Here is a 19,134-nt window from a genome sequence, read left to right as displayed (position 1 = left end):
CTACTACGACTACAGCACTTTTGCATTGGAGTAATCATCGTATCCACCTTCAACCTGTATTTGCAATTTTTTTAATTTCTGTTATATAGAGTTTACTTTTTATAATTTCCCAACTCTGATAATTTTGGCCGCAAACAAAAATGGGCATATACTTAACAAGGCTTCTTTCAGAGAATGTTTTGTCAAATACAGCTCACAGTGAGCTCCACCACGACCTCTGAGTTAGAATCACGCAGCACTCAAGAGATACCTGAACACCATCCTAGCAATCAGCTCAGCTTTGGTGTTGCATGTGGTACGATTAGTTGTTTTCTCAATGGGGATCCACACATAATAATAGTCCATGAGGTTGCAGTCAGATGAGTTGAAGATGTTAAAACTGGTCAAGTCATGGATGTCCTAAGACGGTCATTGCTAAGGTTTACCAGAGGTGTGACATGGAACCGAGTTCTGTTAATACATTTACAGATTTCCCGCAGCCACTCTTTTTACTAGTAATTGACAACAGTGGACAAAAATTCACAAAATTAAAAGTGCATCTCTTAGAGGCTCTTTTGACGAATACAGCTCCCCCAAAGAAACCACCCCGAACCTCTAATACTACTTACAGGCGATACATCAACCTAAAGTATGCAGCCTTCATCATGCCCTTCAAGAGATGTATACTAAACACTAGTTTGATCCTGGTCATGTAGCTGTTTCCTTGGTGCTGCAGGCTGTATGGTTGGTGTCTTTATCAATTGTGCTCTTTACATTATGTTGCCTATAGTGTTGAAATTTGACAAGTTAGAAGACAAGATGTTGAGACTAGTGAAGTTGTGGAAGTCACTTCTGGATTTTCGTAGAGGTGTAACATGCAGCCACTCTGTTCACCAAGAAATAGACAACAGTGGACAGCAACTCAATATAGCCATTGGTGTTGAGTCCCGTTTCAAAGATATGAGGCAGCATGATATGGCTTTCACCCGAAACACACTGACAAATCATTATAGTTTAAGAGAATTTGGTCTTTATGATGTGCTGAACTTGATGCATACTGTACGCTAACCACTTACTGTTTTTCTGTACATTGTGCAACTGGTCTTGGCAGAAGTTCTTATTATCAGAGAAGATCCAAACCATCCTCAACTTGACTGGAGGTTTCCACTGTTGAGGAGTTCTTACACTTAGGTGGTTCTCTGTCACTTTAGCAGTGAGTAATTGACTCATATGAATATTCTACAAGGAGTAGTAAATATTTTCATTCAGCAGTTCTTTATAGACACCACTGATGCCCATCTCTCTTGCTGAAGTTCACATTGTATTGTCTGAATCTTGGTGTATCATTTTTTGTAGCTTCTCAACAGTTTTGGTTTTGTGAACAATCAGAATATAAGCATTACAAGCGTATGCTGTACTTTCGTGGACATCGGCAATATTACATACCTAATGTGCTTCAATAAGTCATATCTTTTTTATTTGTTAGTCAATAAGTCATATCTTTTTTTATTTTGAAAGCAGAAAAAACAGTTTTCTATTTTTATTCTGGGTTCGTCAATTTAAAAACATTATTATCAAGTTTTTCAAATTTGATTTCCAAACAATACTATTTTGTTGTTTTTAACGCTTGTAGTACACGTGTACTAAAAGCATTAAAAAAACAAAATGTACTAAAGTACATGCATTTGTTTTTTAGTGGTAAAAAAACCCAAATATATAACAAATAAAAGGTACTTGTGCACTTATGCACTTATGCTACCATGCTGAAATAATAACATTATTTAGAAACCCAATCTTAACATGGGGAAGGAAGGGTGTTTTGTTAACTATTCTGTACTTTCACCTAACAATTAAATAAAATATATTGTGAAACTTGAATTTATTTTTAACTCATTGTCAAGACCATTTTTTCGAATCTGTAAAACAAACCCGTTTTTTTTTTTTTTTTTTTTTCACTGAAGACATCTAAGCAGTAAATAGTAGCTTTTCAACAGTTTTGGTTATGTGCACAGTCAGAATATCTGCTATGACTCTTGCTACTAGTTACTGCTTTCATGTCCATATCTCACAACTCAGTCTTCAATGAGCATTGGTATATAAATTAAGATTTGCAAATATAGTGTACGCTAAACACATACTGTTTTTCTGTACATTGTGCAACTGGTTTTGGTAGATGTTCTTGTCAGAGAAGATCCAGAGCATCCTCAACTTGACTGAACTGCAACTAAGATTTCTTAGTTTTTTAACCCAGCATTAAGCCACTGTGCAAGCCACTGTCTTCCAATATTCTGGTGCTATCTTATCGTCCATGGTCTCCAACTCTGAAACCCATCAATAGTATACACAAACAGCTATTGCTATTAAATACTTTAAATCGTTCTGAAATGAGTTATTAGATTTATCCTGAACATGCTACATACATAAAATATTTTCATTCAAACAATTGTTTTATCTTTTCAAGGCTCAATTTTTTTTTTTTTAATTTAAAATTTTCTTATTAGTTTGTTCGTGCTGGAGATGGGGAATCCTACCAGATGCCAAACATTCACCCTTTATCTCATATATTCCAACTGAGAAAACTTTTTAAGATTCTGACCGTCCTTTTAAGTGCAATTGGTTGAATATCTCTTGCACTTGGTTCATCAGGTATATTTGCAGGTAGTTTTTGAAATTCTTTTTCATGAGTCCAGTTATTCCTATTGGAATAATAGAAATCTTCCTAAAATTCTAGTTTTTTTTCCTGTCATGCATAAAATCTTGGTAAGTCATGTGTATGAGAAACTGTTATGATTTGCTAGTAGTTATAAATGCTTTCAAGCCGTCGCGTCTCTAACTCTCAAATAGTATACAGAAATAGCTATCCTTTGCTCTCTACTGCTATTAAATACATGGTGTCTATAAGGTCTCTTTACAATTTAAAAAATACATTATTATGAAGATTGTTAATGGAATATCTTAACTAGATGGGTTTTTTTTTTTAATGTTATTCAGTGATTATTGAAGTTTTTATTAAAAATAAGATTTTGTATTACAGATCAGCTGTGTTAATAAGTGCGCATGGTTCTACATAAGGCATTACAATTTTAAACAACTCATTGTGTGGGTAGTCCATGAATTTGCTCATTTTACTTTCCGAAAAAAAAAAAATAGTAAGCAAACCAATGTTTCAATCGAAGGTATGTTATCAAACCAATTTTCATAGAGCATGAATAGGAATTATGCTTGCTCAATCCGTTATTTGTGAATAATGCAGCTTGGTTTGTGGGAGTAGGGCTGAACTTGTGTTAGACATGCGGTACAGATATTGAAAGCAGATTATAACAGGGTGGATTTATAGCCCTTATGTGTCAAACATGACGAGAGAGTCCATCATATATATGTATATGTGTATACATACGAGGTGCCTTAAAATAATTTCTAGCCATTTTCATATGGGCACTTTTATTGATAGTATATATATGAAACTCTGGTCTACTTCAAAGTAATCTCCTCCGGCTGCAATGCATTTGTTGTACCATACAAACAACTTCTGGAAGGCCCCTTGTGTGAGCTGTCAATGACCTTCGTCACAGCCTCTTTCATCTCCTCAATTGTCTCATAACGACAGCCTCTAAGGTTTTCCTTGAACTTAGGGAATAACCAAAAGTCACAGGAAGCAAGGTCTGGATGATAGAGAAGGTGAGGAACTGCCTTGATGTCCATCTTGGTCAAATAGTCTGTGACAAGGTTGGAGCACTCTTGGAACAAACTTCACGCAAATCATCCGCAATCTTCAGTTCCTCACAAATCATTGCGTGTACAGTTCCCACACTGACATCAAACTGTACACTTATTGTCATTATAGACACAACGACGTTCCTTATCTATGAAATTCTTTATTTGGCCAATCAACTCTGGTGTTCTGACTTCCTTGCTCCTCTCATATCTCTACACATCCCTTACAGACTCCCTACCTTCCTTGTTGGTTTCGTATGTACGAGGGGCTTGCAATAAGTAATGCCCCTGACCCACTTCCCATAGCAGTAGAGCAACGAAACTTGGCACAGTTATTAGTCTTTCTCTACATAAGAACCACCCAGAGTTATGCATTTCTCCCATCGTTTGATGCAGCTCTGGAGACCGTTTTTGTAGAACACCCCAGGTTGGTCCTCCAACCATGACGTGACTTCAGAAATCAAGGCTGCATCATTTGGGAAACGCTTTCCTTTCAAAAACAACTTCATGGCTGGGAGGAGATGAAAGTCAGAGGATGCAAGGTCAGGAGAGTAGGGAGGATAGGGAAGGATTTCATAACCACACGCCCGTGTTTCTGATTTGGCGACATGTGAGTTGTGGACTGGAGCGTTGTCCTGCAGGAAGAGGGTACCTTTGCTGATCTTGCCCCGCCTCTTGATTTTGATAGCTTCCCTTAATTTCCTCAAAAGTGAAGCATAATAGGCTCCTGTAATTGTGGTACACTTTGCCAGGAAATCTGTCATCATTACTCCGTCCTGGTCCCAGAAGACTGTGAGCATGACCTTGCCAGTGGAGGGCTGCACCCTTGCCTTCTTTGGAGGTGGTGAGTCCAAGTGCTTCTACTGCATTGACTGGGCTTTGGTCTTTGGATCATAGTGATGGACCCAGCTTTCATCCTGTGTAATCAGTCTTTTGAAAAACTTTGACTCATCTTCTTGACACATCTTCAAATTCGTCCTTGAGCACTCGACGCGTTCTTGCTTCTGGAATGGTGTGAGCAACTTAGGAATCCATCTGGGGACACCTTATGCATATGCAAATGGTCATGAATGATAGTTTCCACAGATCATGTTCTAATCTTGACATCTTGGGCTATTTGGCGAATAGTAATGCGCCGATCTTCCAAAATGGCAGCCTCAACTTGACAGACAAATGCCTCATCAATGGCAGAGGGGGGGGGCAACCAGGTCTGGGAGCTGTTTCCACAGACTTCCGGACATGTTTGAATTCACGATACCAGCGTTTTACAAGGTCATATGATGGGGCATTATCACCATAAGTTTCCTTCATTTCATCAAAAGTCTTCTGTGGTGTGCGTCCTTTCAAATACAAAAACCGGATCACTGCTCGACATTCAACAGGCTCCATTTCACACCTGACTCAGTTCAAGCACCTGTAAAACAGAAACCACAATTAGTTCAGAGCTGTAATTTTCCACATAACTCGTAGAGATATAAATCATTGCACATGCAAAATTTCAGCTAGATCAGACAAGTGGAAGTGAGTCAGGGGCATTACTTATTGCACGCCCCTCGTATACACATACATAAACACATACGTATACATATGTATGATGAACTCTTTCATCATGTATCACACATGATGACTATAAATCCACCCTGTTATACTCTGCTTTCATCATCTGTACCGCATGTCTAAACCAAGTTCAGCCCTGCTCCCACAAACCAAGCCACATAACTTACAAGTAACGGATTGAGCAGGCACAGTTCCTGTTGCTCTTATGCCACTCAAAAACTGATGCTCGATTCATACAAGATGGTCCAAAAGCAGTCTGAAGTATTCCATATGTATCTGTGGCATTTATTCTAAGTTTAAAACAGAATTTTATTGTATACTAGACAACCCGTGACCCGTTGGGTCACTCAGTGTTGAGAAATTATAGCAACATTTAATAAATCCAATAAACATGATTGATACGACTGCTGGTTGTTGGCCCATTATATATATATATATATATATATATATATATATATATATATATATATATATATATATATATATATATATATATATATATATATATATATATATATAACAAAGTTATAAAAACAAATATTTCTTATATGGCTAAAGGTAAGTTTCTTCTTTTTTTGTTTACAATTCCAATAAATAATTTTTAAAATGAACTTAAATATTAATATAATATTAATTTAACTTGATTTTTTTTCGCATTGAATTCCTGGAATGAAAGGTAAGTTTCTTCTTTTTTGTTTACAATTCCATTAAATAACTTTTAAAATTAACTTAAATATTAAATTACATTTATTTATTTATTTTGCAATCTAATAAAAATATTGGTTCTATATGTTTCAAAGAAGACGTGAATAAAAGTATGAATCGATTATTTTTTCAACGAATGAATTTTTTGAATGAATTTGCGATTAAAAAACCAAATATAATGTTTTTGTTTTACAAATTTATAAAAACAAATATTTCTTATATGGCTAAAGCTACCGATATATTATTTTTAACATGATTCCAGGCATATACTCAAAAAGCATATTTAAAAAAAAAAATCTGGAGTGAAAAATGCCATTGATGGATTGTTGGGGTAGTGGAATAGTTTTTGTGAATAAAATTAACTACTTGCACTGCTAGTAGTAGGCCTGTTGGCTTGTTAAGCCTTATAGGAGGGATGCTATTTCATAATGAATAGACGTTCATTTTGTTTTTTTTTTGTTTATTATTATTATTATTATTATTATTATTATTATTATTATTATTATTATTATTATTATAATAAAAATAAATAAAAATAAAAATAAAAAAACTTTTTTTTTTAAATTTTAAAAAAATTAAAAAATAAAAAGATTTATGCACTCATGTTACCGTGCTATTTTAAAAAATAGAATTTCAGTTAAATTCAAGTACCACGATATATTTTTGGTAAATTTTAACTTTGTTTCTACCTTAACATATTCCTTTAAAATTAAGACTTCAGGTTTTCGCCGGGGTATGCTTAAAAAATGTGCGCGCTTGCGCGTACGACAATAGCCACCATAAAAAAAAAAATTCGGAAAACTACTTGTTTGCGCAAAATTTATTCGTTTTCAGCATACCCGAAATCCTATAAAAGTCATTTTAAAGGAAAATGTAAAGATGGATACCAAGAAGAAAAAAAAAAAAACCTACTCTTAACTTGTTTGGAAGGACAGAACAGGTAGAAAACATCCTCCTATGTTAAGAATGGCTTTCAAAATAACGTTATTTCAGCACGGTAAAAAAACTATCTGGTGGATAGAAGAGTAACTTATTTCTCTTTTCAATTTTTTTGTAACCACGTTTTCGTTTTGTCTATGCTTATGGTTTTTTTTATGCAAAACCGTCAGAAATAAACCCAAATAAAATGTTTAAACCCCCCTCCCAACAGTCTCCTTTAAAAAGAATTTAGAGTGCCCCTTTTGGGGAGCTGGACACCCTCCCCACTAAAAACAGACCTTGTGTTTAACTGCCCTTATGGGGAGGCAAGTAAATAGGAACAGTAAAGTTTACAAATAAAGTAAATGAATAAATAAAACTCAACGCTGGCTCCACGGAAAGATACGCCATATTTGCACATGGCATGATTTTCGTTTGTTTATATAAACAGCAAGCCGGTGAAGTTAATTTTTTCTTTCCTCTCCACTTTTCCTTTCTTTCAAATATGTCTTTTCAAGTTTGGTCCGTAGTAGGGAAAATACATGTCAACCAGTAGTAGTAATAGTAGGATAAGGAAGAGGAGGCGTAGTAGTAGTAGTAGTAGTAGTAGTAAGAGGAGGAAGAGGAGGCGTAGTAGTAGTTGTAAAGAGGAGAAGTAATAGTAGTAGCAAGAAGAGTAGGCATAGTAGTAGTAGTAGGAGGAGGAGGCTAGTGCGCAAGCAAACAAGCAAACAACCAAGAACGACAGAGTTTTAGTATTATATAAATTGTTCTTCTAAAGTGTCCTCGTGTCCAGATTGCATTTTTGAAATTTACCAACTGTGACAATCAGGCTTTAGTAAGGTGTATTCCAATTCCTGCTGTAGCTGTTCATTTGAACCTGAAATCTTAAAAATTAGTTGGGCATCTCATAAGCAATAGCATACTGAATTTTCAAGAGTTTATGACAGTACAAAAATGTCTGATAATATATCTATCTATATATCTATTTAAGTGAAAGTGTCTGTCTGTTGGTCTGTGTGTGTGTGTGTGTCTGTCTTTCTGTGTACATTTCCCTCTCTCTGTCAATTTTCAGTCTACAGACTCGAAATTTGATATACAGGGTATTGAGATGTGGGAAAATCTTTGTAATCAGTTTTCGGCCAGAAATTTGGCGGTCAAGGGGTCAAAGTTCAACGATTAGACCTTTGAGAACTCTACCAAACTCATCCGTCAATTTTGGGTCTAAACACTTTAAATTTTAGATATAGGTTCCTTGGACATGGATCTAACTTAATAACTTGATTTGAGCCCAAAACAATAAATATTAATGGGTCATAATAGGGGTCAAAGTTAATAAAATTTGATCTCTGTGGTCTCTACCAAATTACTCAGACAATTTCTGGTCTAAACGTTTGAAATTTTACATAAAGGGTATTCTGAGATAAGGAAAGCTTTTTAATCGGTTTGGGTCGAAAATTTAAGCTTCCGAGAGTTCAAAGTTCAAAAGATTTGACCTTTGCCATGTCTAGCAAACTACTCTCCAAATTTTGGGTTTAATAATTTAAAACTTACACATAACGGGTATTCAGACAGGCGGCAAGCATTTTAATCATTTAAACCTACGTCAGTTCCGGTCGTAACAGCAAAGACGTCACGTTTTTTTCACATTCTTTTCCTCGTTCGTGGTACAGGTTCGAGCCTGCCTTCCTACTACCACTTATTTTCTTTATTTTCTTGTTTTGCTCAACACACACCTTCAAACACCCAGGCAACGCCGGGCATCCATGCTAGTATGTATATATATATATATATATATATATATATTTTATAAAGCTCCCCTCTTTGGTAGAGCACTCTTGTAAATTATCTTACTCGCTGCTTAATTTAGCTGAAATAATGCGAAGCTCGCGATTTGTTTACAAACAAACGTTTGAGCCCTCTACGAGTAGCGGACGAATGTTTATTTAAATAATCGTTCGGATAGGTTAATTTCGGCCACCGATTCCGTAGTCATGTGGGTAGGACTGCCGACTGTCATCATGACGGTTCTAGGTTCGATCCTCGGCTTGGGAGAGGTGTTAGTCTAGCGGCACTGATGAGTTGTGATACAACGAAACAGGTCTGTATGTCGATGACTAAAATATATTTTATAAAGCTCCCCTCTTTGGTAGAGCACTCTTGTAAATTATCTTACTCGCTGCTTAATTTAGCTGAAATAATGCGAAGCTCGCGATTTGTTTACAAACAAACGTTTGAGCCCTCTACGAGTAGCGGACGAATGTTTATTTAAATAATCGTTCGGATAGGTTAATTTCGGCCACCGATTCCGTAGTCATGTGGGTAGGACTGCCGACTGTCATCATGACGGTTCTAGGTTCGATCCTCGGCTTGGGAGAGGTGTTAGTCTAGCGGCACTGATGAGTTGTGATACAACGAAACAGGTCTGTATGTCGATGACTAAAATATATTTTATAAAGCTCCCCTCTTTGGTAGAGCACTCTTGTAAATTATCTTACTCGCTGCTTAATTTAGCTGAAATAATGCGAAGCTCGCGATTTGTTTACAAACAAACGTTTGAGCCCTCTACGAGTAGCGGACGAATGTTTATTTAAATAATCGTTCGGATAGGTTAATTTCGGCCACCGATTCCGTAGTCATGTGGGTAGGACTGCCGACTGTCATCATGACGGTTCTAGGTTCGATCCTCGGCTTGGGAGAGGTGTTAGTCTAGCGGCACTGATGAGTTGTGATACAACGAAACAGGTCTGTATGTCGATGACTAAAATATATTTTATAAAGCTCCCCTCTTTGGTAGAGCACTCTTGTAAATTATCTTACTCGCTGCTTAATTTAGCTGAAATAATGCGAAGCTCGCGATTTGTTTACAAACAAACGTTTGAGCCCTCTACGAGTAGCGGACGAATGTTTATTTAAATAATCGTTCGGATAGGTTAATTTCGGCCACCGATTCCGTAGTCATGTGGGTAGGACTGCCGACTGTCATCATGACGGTTCTAGGTTCGATCCTCGGCTTGGGAGAGGTGTTAGTCTAGCGGCACTGATGAGTTGTGATACAACGAAACAGGTCTGTATGTCGATGACTAAAATATATTTTATAAAGCTCCCCTCTTTGGTAGAGCACTCTTGTAAATTATCTTACTCGCTGCTTAATTTAGCTGAAATAATGCGAAGCTCGCGATTTGTTTACAAACAAACGTTTGAGCCCTCTACGAGTAGCGGACGAATGTTTATTTAAATAATCGTTCGGATAGGTTAATTTCGGCCACCGATTCCGTAGTCATGTGGGTAGGACTGCCGACTGTCATCATGACGGTTCTAGGTTCGATCCTCGGCTTGGGAGAGGTGTTAGTCTAGCGGCACTGATGAGTTGTGATACAACGAAACAGGTCTGTATGTCGATGACTAAAATATATTTTATAAAGCTCCCCTCTTTGGTAGAGCACTCTTGTAAATTATCTTACTCGCTGCTTAATTTAGCTGAAATAATGCGAAGCTCGCGATTTGTTTACAAACAAACGTTTGAGCCCTCTACGAGTAGCGGACGAATGTTTATTTAAATAATCGTTCGGATAGGTTAATTTCGGCCACCGATTCCGTAGTCATGTGGGTAGGACTGCCGACTGTCATCATGACGGTTCTAGGTTCGATCCTCGGCTTGGGAGAGGTGTTAGTCTAGCGGCACTGATGAGTTGTGATACAACGAAACAGGTCTGTATGTCGATGACTAAAATATATTTTATATATATATATATATATATATATATATATATTAGCGATGAGAAAATTTCAACATTCCTCCTGATTCCGATGCAATCACTGATTCTGTTATAAATTCCCTATTCCATTACAATTTCTTATTCCAATTCAGATTCTTTTAAAATCAGTAAATATTTATCTACAGAGCTGTTTTTCTTTAGATTACCATAACCCGGTTCTCCAACTGCCAACGTAGACCCCTACTACCATGTCTCCTTCTCCAACATCAGGGGTCTACGTTCTAACCTTCCAGAGGTTGAAACCCAATTACAGGAGACTAAACCAGACCTTTTATTTTTAAGTGAAACTGGCATTGGACAGGCTATTTCCCTAGAAGAGTTTGCAATTATAGGATACTCTAACTTAACTTCTAAATCTGACCCCCAAGATCGCCATGGGCATGGAATATGTGCCTATATTAAAGATAGCTTTCCATGTGGTAGGGACATCTCCAGGGAAGATCCTAACTTACCCTATATGTGCTTCCGGGTTGCTTTAGCTCACACTACTGCATTTATATTTACTCTCTATCGCCCCCACAACAGCGGAGTTACTATCTTTCAAAGCATATCTGAGAAAATTGACCAAGTCCTATCTGCTTATCCTTCAGCTAACATTCACGTATGTGGAGACTTCAATGTTCACAACGTCGAATGGTTGACCCACTCAAACAAGACCGATGATGAGGGGAGGTTCTGTCATGATTTCTCCATTGCCTATGACCTCACTCAGATTGTTCAGGAACCCACTCGTGTGCCCGACAATGACGGCCAGTATGCGAGCCTACTAGACCTTTTTCTCACAACTTGCCCTGAACTATGTTCAGTTTCTGTTCTGTCGCCTCTTGGATCTTCCGACCACTCTGTTGTATCAATTAAGATAAAAATGAAATGTAATAAGTCCCCAGACGTACCTCTCCATCGTACAGTATATCGATACACTAAGGCTGACTGGGATAGCTTCCGTACATTTATATCTGATCTACCTCTGCATTCCATGTTTAAAAAGGATGTGTCCTCTATAGTATTAGACCTGACTGAATGGTTAATTGTAGGTATTGACCATTACATACCCTCTAAAAAGTTTCAGCAAAAATCTAACAGCCAGCCATGGTTCTCTCCAGAATGTGCTGCTGCCATTGCGCACAGAAATCACTTTTTCCACTGCTTCAAACGTAATAGATGTATGGAAACTAAAGCCGCTTTCAGGACTGCCAGCAACCATTGTAAGAAAGTAATAAAGAACGCAAGAGAGTTGTATGCTCAATCTGTTAAGTCCAAAGTAGCTGAACAGCGCCTTGGTTCCCACCAGTTTTGGCAAATTGCAAACAGAATCCTGAACAGAAGCGTGTGCTCCATCCCAACTATTATCAATGGACCTGAGGTAATCTCGTCAGCATCAGACAAAGCCAAACTCTTTGCCAAGAACTTTGCAGCTAATTCTACCCTTTGTGACCAAGGCCGCCAACCCCCAATATTTCCTCCTGTATCAGAAAACACGCTATGTGATATACGTATATCTGTACGTGATGTTGCCAAGCTAATCAAAAACCTTGATTCCAGTAAAGCAACTGGCCCTGACGGTATTCCAATTATAGTACTCAAAAAACTTCAACCTGAACTAGCGCCCATACTTACAAAACTGTTTAAACGTTGTCTTAAGGAGAATAGTTTCCCATCTCCCTGGAAAATTTCATCAGTATGCCCTGTATTTAAGAATTCAGGTGATCGCTCATCCCCCTCTCAGTACAGGCCAATAAGTCTCCTGTGCGTCATGAGTAAGTTGCTAGAATCTGTGTTAAATACAGAAGTAATCAACCATCTCAACAAAAATAACCTTCTTAGTGACACTCAATATGGTTTCCGTTCTGCTAGATCTACAGCAGATGTGCTTACAGTTATATCGCATAGGATTAGCAAATCTCTCGACGGTGGTAATCTTTCTAGGGCAATTGCTCTTGACATATCTAAAGCCTTTGATAGGGTATGGCATAAAGGTTTACATCATAAGATCGCTAGCTATGGTATAGCTGGAAAAGTCTTCTCAATTATTAAATCATTCCTTTCTGATAGGTTCATAAGAGTAGTAGTTGAGGGGCAAAAATCAGAAGCTCACAGTATTAATGCCGGTGTCCCTCAGGGGTCCATCCTGGGCCCAACTCTTTTCCTGATCTACATTAATGATCTTCCAAATCACATCCTTACATCATTTGTAGACATTTATGCTGACGACACTACCATTTATGGTAGCACATCTAACACAGTAAACGACCAAGTTCTCTCCAATTCTCTCTCCTCTGATCTTGAGCACACATAGTACAATGGGGAAAGGAGTGGCTGGTTACTTTTAATGCATCTAAAACCAAGCTTCTCTCTTTACATCATCAACATTCTAATCCACATCTGGCATCAATTGAAATGAATGGCTCTCGTCTTCAGGAGGCCTCAAGTTTTGACAAGCTTCTGGGCTTGACCATTACTCCTGATCTTAAATGGAACACGTACATCAAATCTGTTGGCAAGGTCGCTGGAAAAATGGTGGGATCTTTCTATCGATCCGGTAAATATCTCACTGCTGAGTCTATTCTCTATCTATATAAGAGCCAGGTACGTCCAAGGATGGAATACTGTTGCCACATATGGGCAGGAGCTGCTAGAAAAGACTTGTCCTGCCTTGATAGAGTTCAAAATAGACTTCGTAGCCTCGTAGGAGATGTCCTTTTCTCCTCCTTGCAACCTCTATCTCACAGAAGAGATGTTGCGAGTTTGCACGCCTGTGGAATTGTCTTCCGTTTTCCTGCTTTCCAGCTGACTACAATATGGTTGTCTTCAAGTCTAACGTAAACAAGTTCTTGATGAGCCGTTCCACTTGTTAACAAATTTACCGAATTTCCATTACTAACGATTACTATATTGTCCAATTTCCCACTGTACACTCTTTAACCCTTATCCACGAGTGGCCTCTTGGCCTTGATAAGTGGTGATGTCTATGTAAAAAAAAAAAAATCCAAAGGACCGTTTGAATTTATTCGCAAGGAGTTAAATTTTAAGTGTTGTGTAATTATTTTTAAAAAATTATAATTTTACTTATAGTTGCACGTCTGCTGTATTTCTTTAATTTTGAATAATTTCACAATTATGAATGAATTTGCGTGTACTTACGTGTAGTAGTATTTCGTTAGTTGCGTTTTATTTTATTATTTTATTTACTACCGTAATCACGTGAATATAATTTTAGCAGATGAAAAATTGGGAGGCAAAAGAGTCAGGAGAACCCTATTTCGTTATATTTCTTACTGAAATAAAATATAATTGTTAATTAGTTTATTTTCTCCATGTATACATGAATATAATGCACCGAAAAGGAAACGAAAAAAAAAAAAAATATAATAAGTTGGTTTTCAGGCCAAAGCTGAAAGTGTAGTATCTGTTCTGATGCTTCACCTTCATGTTAACATAGCGAATACATATGTACAAAGAAAACACGCACACGCACAATGCGTTGTTGGTGTATTTAATGCCATAAGTAATAAGCCAGAAGGTTTCTCTTTCATATGTATGTAATCTGAAGAAGCCATATTGAAAGATAAGTTTATGTTTTGAGGCTGATACTGTTAATCCCGAATGTAGGAATGCTTAGAGTTCAGCATATCGAAATGCCGGGAACATTGCAAGGGATACCTCATTATTTGTGTAGATGAAAAGTGATAAGAGTATGCGATGTGTATAAATTCAATAGCTAGTTAATGGCAGCGTAGACACAAAAAAGTAGGGAAAATAGGGTCATAAGCGGACTTATGGAATAGGGAACTACTTCCTTTCGAAAGTGATTATGTCGCTTCTAGGATGTAATGTACGATTTTATTATGAAACCTAAATATATCTGTAATGTAGTTGTAAAGTTACAGAATAGTCTCGACATAATAATGTTGTATGTGATATCTGTTGTTTTATTATACATATTATATATATCATCATTTCAATCATTCATAAACTACATCCCAATGAATGGATTGATGATGATACTTACGGGCTTTGAAGATGGGCGAATAAAAGATATATCTGCCTTACTTAAAAACAATGCTAGTTTTATTTTTGGTGTCTTTAAACCCCCACCCACTCTTTTTGCTGATGAGGAGTCTTTGTTTTATAAAATCAAATGATAAAATTATTGTCCAAGACGTATTGTCTGTCTCAATAAAAACATCATTTCCGAAACGATCATACAATTTACTGATTTTGATTGTTCTTCCTTTTGAAACCGATTTTTAATTTTAATTATAAATTATCAATCATCTTGATATATATATATATATATTTTTTTTTACATAGGCGTCACCACATTATCAAGGCCCAGAGGCCACTCAAGGATAAGGGTTAAAGAGTGTAGAGTAGTCAAAAGGACAATATAGTAATCGATAGTAATGGAAATTCGGTAAATTTGTTAACTTAAGTGGAACGGCTCATCAGAAACTTGTTCACATTAGACTTGAAGAAAACCATATTATAGACAGCTGGAAAGCAAGAAAAACGGAAGACAATTCCACAGGCGTGCAGTTCTAAGAAAGAAGCTTTCATCATGGAATCTATGTTTAGGTTTAGGCACAGATAAAGAGTGGGGAAAATTATTGATAATGTTTTCAGCTAGTCTAGTGTTTCTTGTGAAAGTTTGGCGAGAGGGGACCACAGATTGAAGCTCAGTCGAACACTTTCCATGAAAATAACGATACAGCAGAGACAAACTCGCAACATCTCTTCTGTGAGATAAAGGTTGCAGTGAAGAGAAAAGGAGATCTCCCACCAGGCCACAAAGTCTATTTTGAACCCTATCAAGGCAGAACAAGTCTTTTCTAGCAGCTCCTGCCCATATGTGGCAACAGTATTCCATCCTTGGACGTATCTGGCTCTTATATAGATAGAGAATTGCATCAGCAGTGAGATATCTACTGAAGCGATAGAAGGATCCGAGTATTTTTCCAGCGGTCTTGGCAACAAATTTGATGTACGTATTCCATTTAAGATCAGGAGTAAAGGTCAAGTCTGGAAGCCTGTCCAAACTTGAGGCCTCTCCAAGACGAGAGCCATTCATTTTAATTGATGCCAGATGGGGATCAGAACGTTGATGATGTAAAGATAGAAGCTTGGTTTTAGATGCATTAAAAGTAACCAGCCACTCCTTTCCCCATTGTACAACGTGATAAATATCAGAGGAGAGAGAATCGGAGAGAACTTGGTCGTTTACTGTCTTAGATGTGCTACCATAGATTGTAGTGTCGTCAGCAAAAATGTCTACAAATGATGTAAGGATGTGATTTGGAAGATCATTAATGTAGATCAGGAAAAGAGTTGGGCCCAGGATGGACCCTTGAGGGACTCCAGCATTAATACTGTGAGCTTCTGATTTTTGCCCATCAACTACTACTCTTATGAACCTATCAAAGAGAAATGATTTAATAATTGAGAAGATATTTCCAGCTATACCATAGCTGGAGATCGTGTGAAGTAAGCCTTTGATATGTCAAGAGCAATTGCCCTAGAAAGGTTGCCTCTGTCGAGAGATTCGCTAATCCTATGAGATATAACTGTAAGCACATCTGCTGTAGATCTAGCAGAACGGAAACCATATTGTGTGTCACTAAGAAGGTTATTTTTGCTGAGATGGTTGATTACTTCTCTATTTAACACAGATTCCAGCAACTTACTCATGATGCACAGGAGACTTATTGGCCTGTACTGAGAGGGGGATGAGCGATCACCTGAATTCTTAAATACAGGGCATACTGATGAGATTTTCCAGGGTGATGGGAAGAAATTCTCCTTAAGACAACGTTTAAACAGTTTTGTAAGTATGGGTGCTAGTTCTGGTTGAAGTTTTTTGAGTACTATAATTGGAATACCGTCAGGGCTGGTTGCTTTACTGGAATCAAGGTTTTTGATTAGCTTGGCAACATCACATACAGATATTTGTATATCACATAGTGTGTTTTCTGATACAGGAGGAAATATTGGGGGTTGGCTGCCTTGGTCGCAAAGGGTAGAATTGGCTGCAAAGTTCTTGGCAAAGAGTTTGGCTTTATCTGATGCTGACGAGATTAACTCAGGTCCCTTGATGATAGTTGGGATAGAGCACACGCTTCTGTTCAGGATTCTGTTTGCAATTTGCCAAAACTGGTGTGAACCAAGCCGCTGCTCAGCTACTTTGGACTTGATGGACTGAGCATACAACTCTCTTGCGCTCTTTATATATATATATATATATATATATATATATATATATATATATATATATATATATATATATAATTTTTAAAATATAAGTATTCCCAAACACACATTTAGGTAAAAATGCACTTTCGTATAAATAATGGAATTAAGTCAAGCAAGTATCGCTAACAAAAACAAACAAAAACATCTATATATATATATGTATATGCATATATATATATATGTATATGTATATATATATATGTATGTATATATGTATATATATATATTCATATATATATATATATATGTATATATATATATATATTCAAAAAACTACATGCGTGGGTTCAATTCAATAACTTTTCTCTGGGGAGGATTACTATTAGCACTGCAATAAACAACTAATGAACTGTGAAATCATATAAATATTTAAAAAAAAAAACGCGGATTAATCGATATTTTTTTTTTTTTTTTTTTTTTTTTACATAGGCATCACCACATTATCAAGGCCCAGAGGCCACCCAAGGATAAGGGTTAAAGAGTGTACAGTAGACATTGGACAATATAGTAATCATTAGTAATGAAAATTTTGTAAATTTGATAACTTATATGGAACGGCTCATCAAGAACTTATTTACTTTAAACTTGAAGACAACCATATTGTAGTCAGCCGGAAAGCAGGAAAACGGAAGACAATTCCACAGGCGTGCAGTTCTAAGAAAGAAGCTTTGTTCATGGAATCTACGATTAGGTTTAGGCACAGATAAAGAGTGGGGGGGAATTATTGATAGTGTTTACAGCTAGACGAGTGTTTCTTGTGAAAGTTTGGCGAGGGGGGACCATAGATTGAAGCTCAGTCGAACACTTTCCATGAAAATAACGATACATCAGAGACAAACTCGCAACATCTCTTCTGTGAGATAGAGGTTGCAAGGAGGAGAAAAGAACATCTCCTACGAGGCTACGAAGTCTATTTTGAACTCTTTCAAGGCAGGACAAGTCCTTTCTAGCAGCACCTGCCCAGATGTCGCAACAGTATTCCATCCTTGGACGTACCTGGCTCTTATATAGATAGAGAATAGCATCAGCAGTGAGATATTTACCGGATCGATAGAAAGATCCCACCATTTTTCCAGCGACCTTGCCAACAGATTTGATGTACGTGTTCCATTTAAGATCAGGAGTAATGGTCAAGCCCAGAAGCTTGTAAAAACTTCCTGAAAACGAGAGCCATTCATTTCAATTGATGCCAGATGTGGATTAGAATGTTGATGATGTAAAGAGAGAAGCTTGGTTTTAGATGCATTAAAAGTAACCAGCCACTCCTTTCCCCATTGTACTACGTGCTCAAGATCAGAGGAGAGAGAATTGGAGAGAACTTGGTCGTTTACTGTGTTAGATGTGCTACCATAAATGGTAGTGTCGTCAGCATAAATGTCTACAAATGATGTAAGGATGTGATTTGGAAGATCATTAATGTAGATCAGGAAAAGAGTTGGGCCCAGGATGGACCCCTGAGGGACACCGGCATTAATACTGTGAGCTTCTGATTTTTGCCCCTCAACTACTACTCTTATGAACCTATCAGAAAGGAATGATTTAATAATTGAGAAGACATTTCCAGCTATACCATAGCTAGCGATCTTATGAAGTAAACCTTTATGCCACACCCTATCAAAGGCCTTAGATATGTCAAGAGCAATTGCCCTAGAAAGATTGCCATCGTCGAGAGATTTGCTAATCCTATGCGATATAACTGTAAGCACATCTGCTGTAGATCTAGCAGAACGGAAACCATATTGAGTGTCACTAAGAAGGTTATTTTTGTTGAGATGGTTGATTACTTCTGTATTTAACACAGATTCTAGCAACTTACTCATGACGCACAGGAGACTTATTGGCCTGTACTGAGAGGGGGATGAGCGATCACCTGAATTCTTAAATACAGGGCATACTGATGAAATTTTCCAGGGAGATGGGAAACTATTCTCCTTAAGACAACGTTTAAACAGTTTTGTAAGTATGGGTGCTAGTTCAGGTTAAAGTTTTTTGATTACTATAATTGGAATACCGTCAGGGCCAGTTGCTTTACTGGAATCAAGGTTTTTGATTAGCTTGGCAACATCACATACAGATATACGTATATCACATAGCGTGTTTTCTGATACAGGAGGAAATATTGGGGGTTGGCGGCCTTGGTCACAAAGGGTAGAATTAGCTGCAAAGTTCTTGACAAAGAGTTTGGCTTTATCTGATGCTGACGAGATTACCTCAGGTCCATTGATAATAGTTGGGA

This window comes from Euprymna scolopes, chromosome 43 (genome assembly GCF_053919585.1).
Source record: "Euprymna scolopes isolate OS-2025 chromosome 43, ASM5391958v1, whole genome shotgun sequence".
Taxonomy (NCBI): domain Eukaryota; kingdom Metazoa; phylum Mollusca; class Cephalopoda; order Sepiida; family Sepiolidae; genus Euprymna; species Euprymna scolopes.
This window is presented reverse-complemented; position numbering follows the sequence as displayed.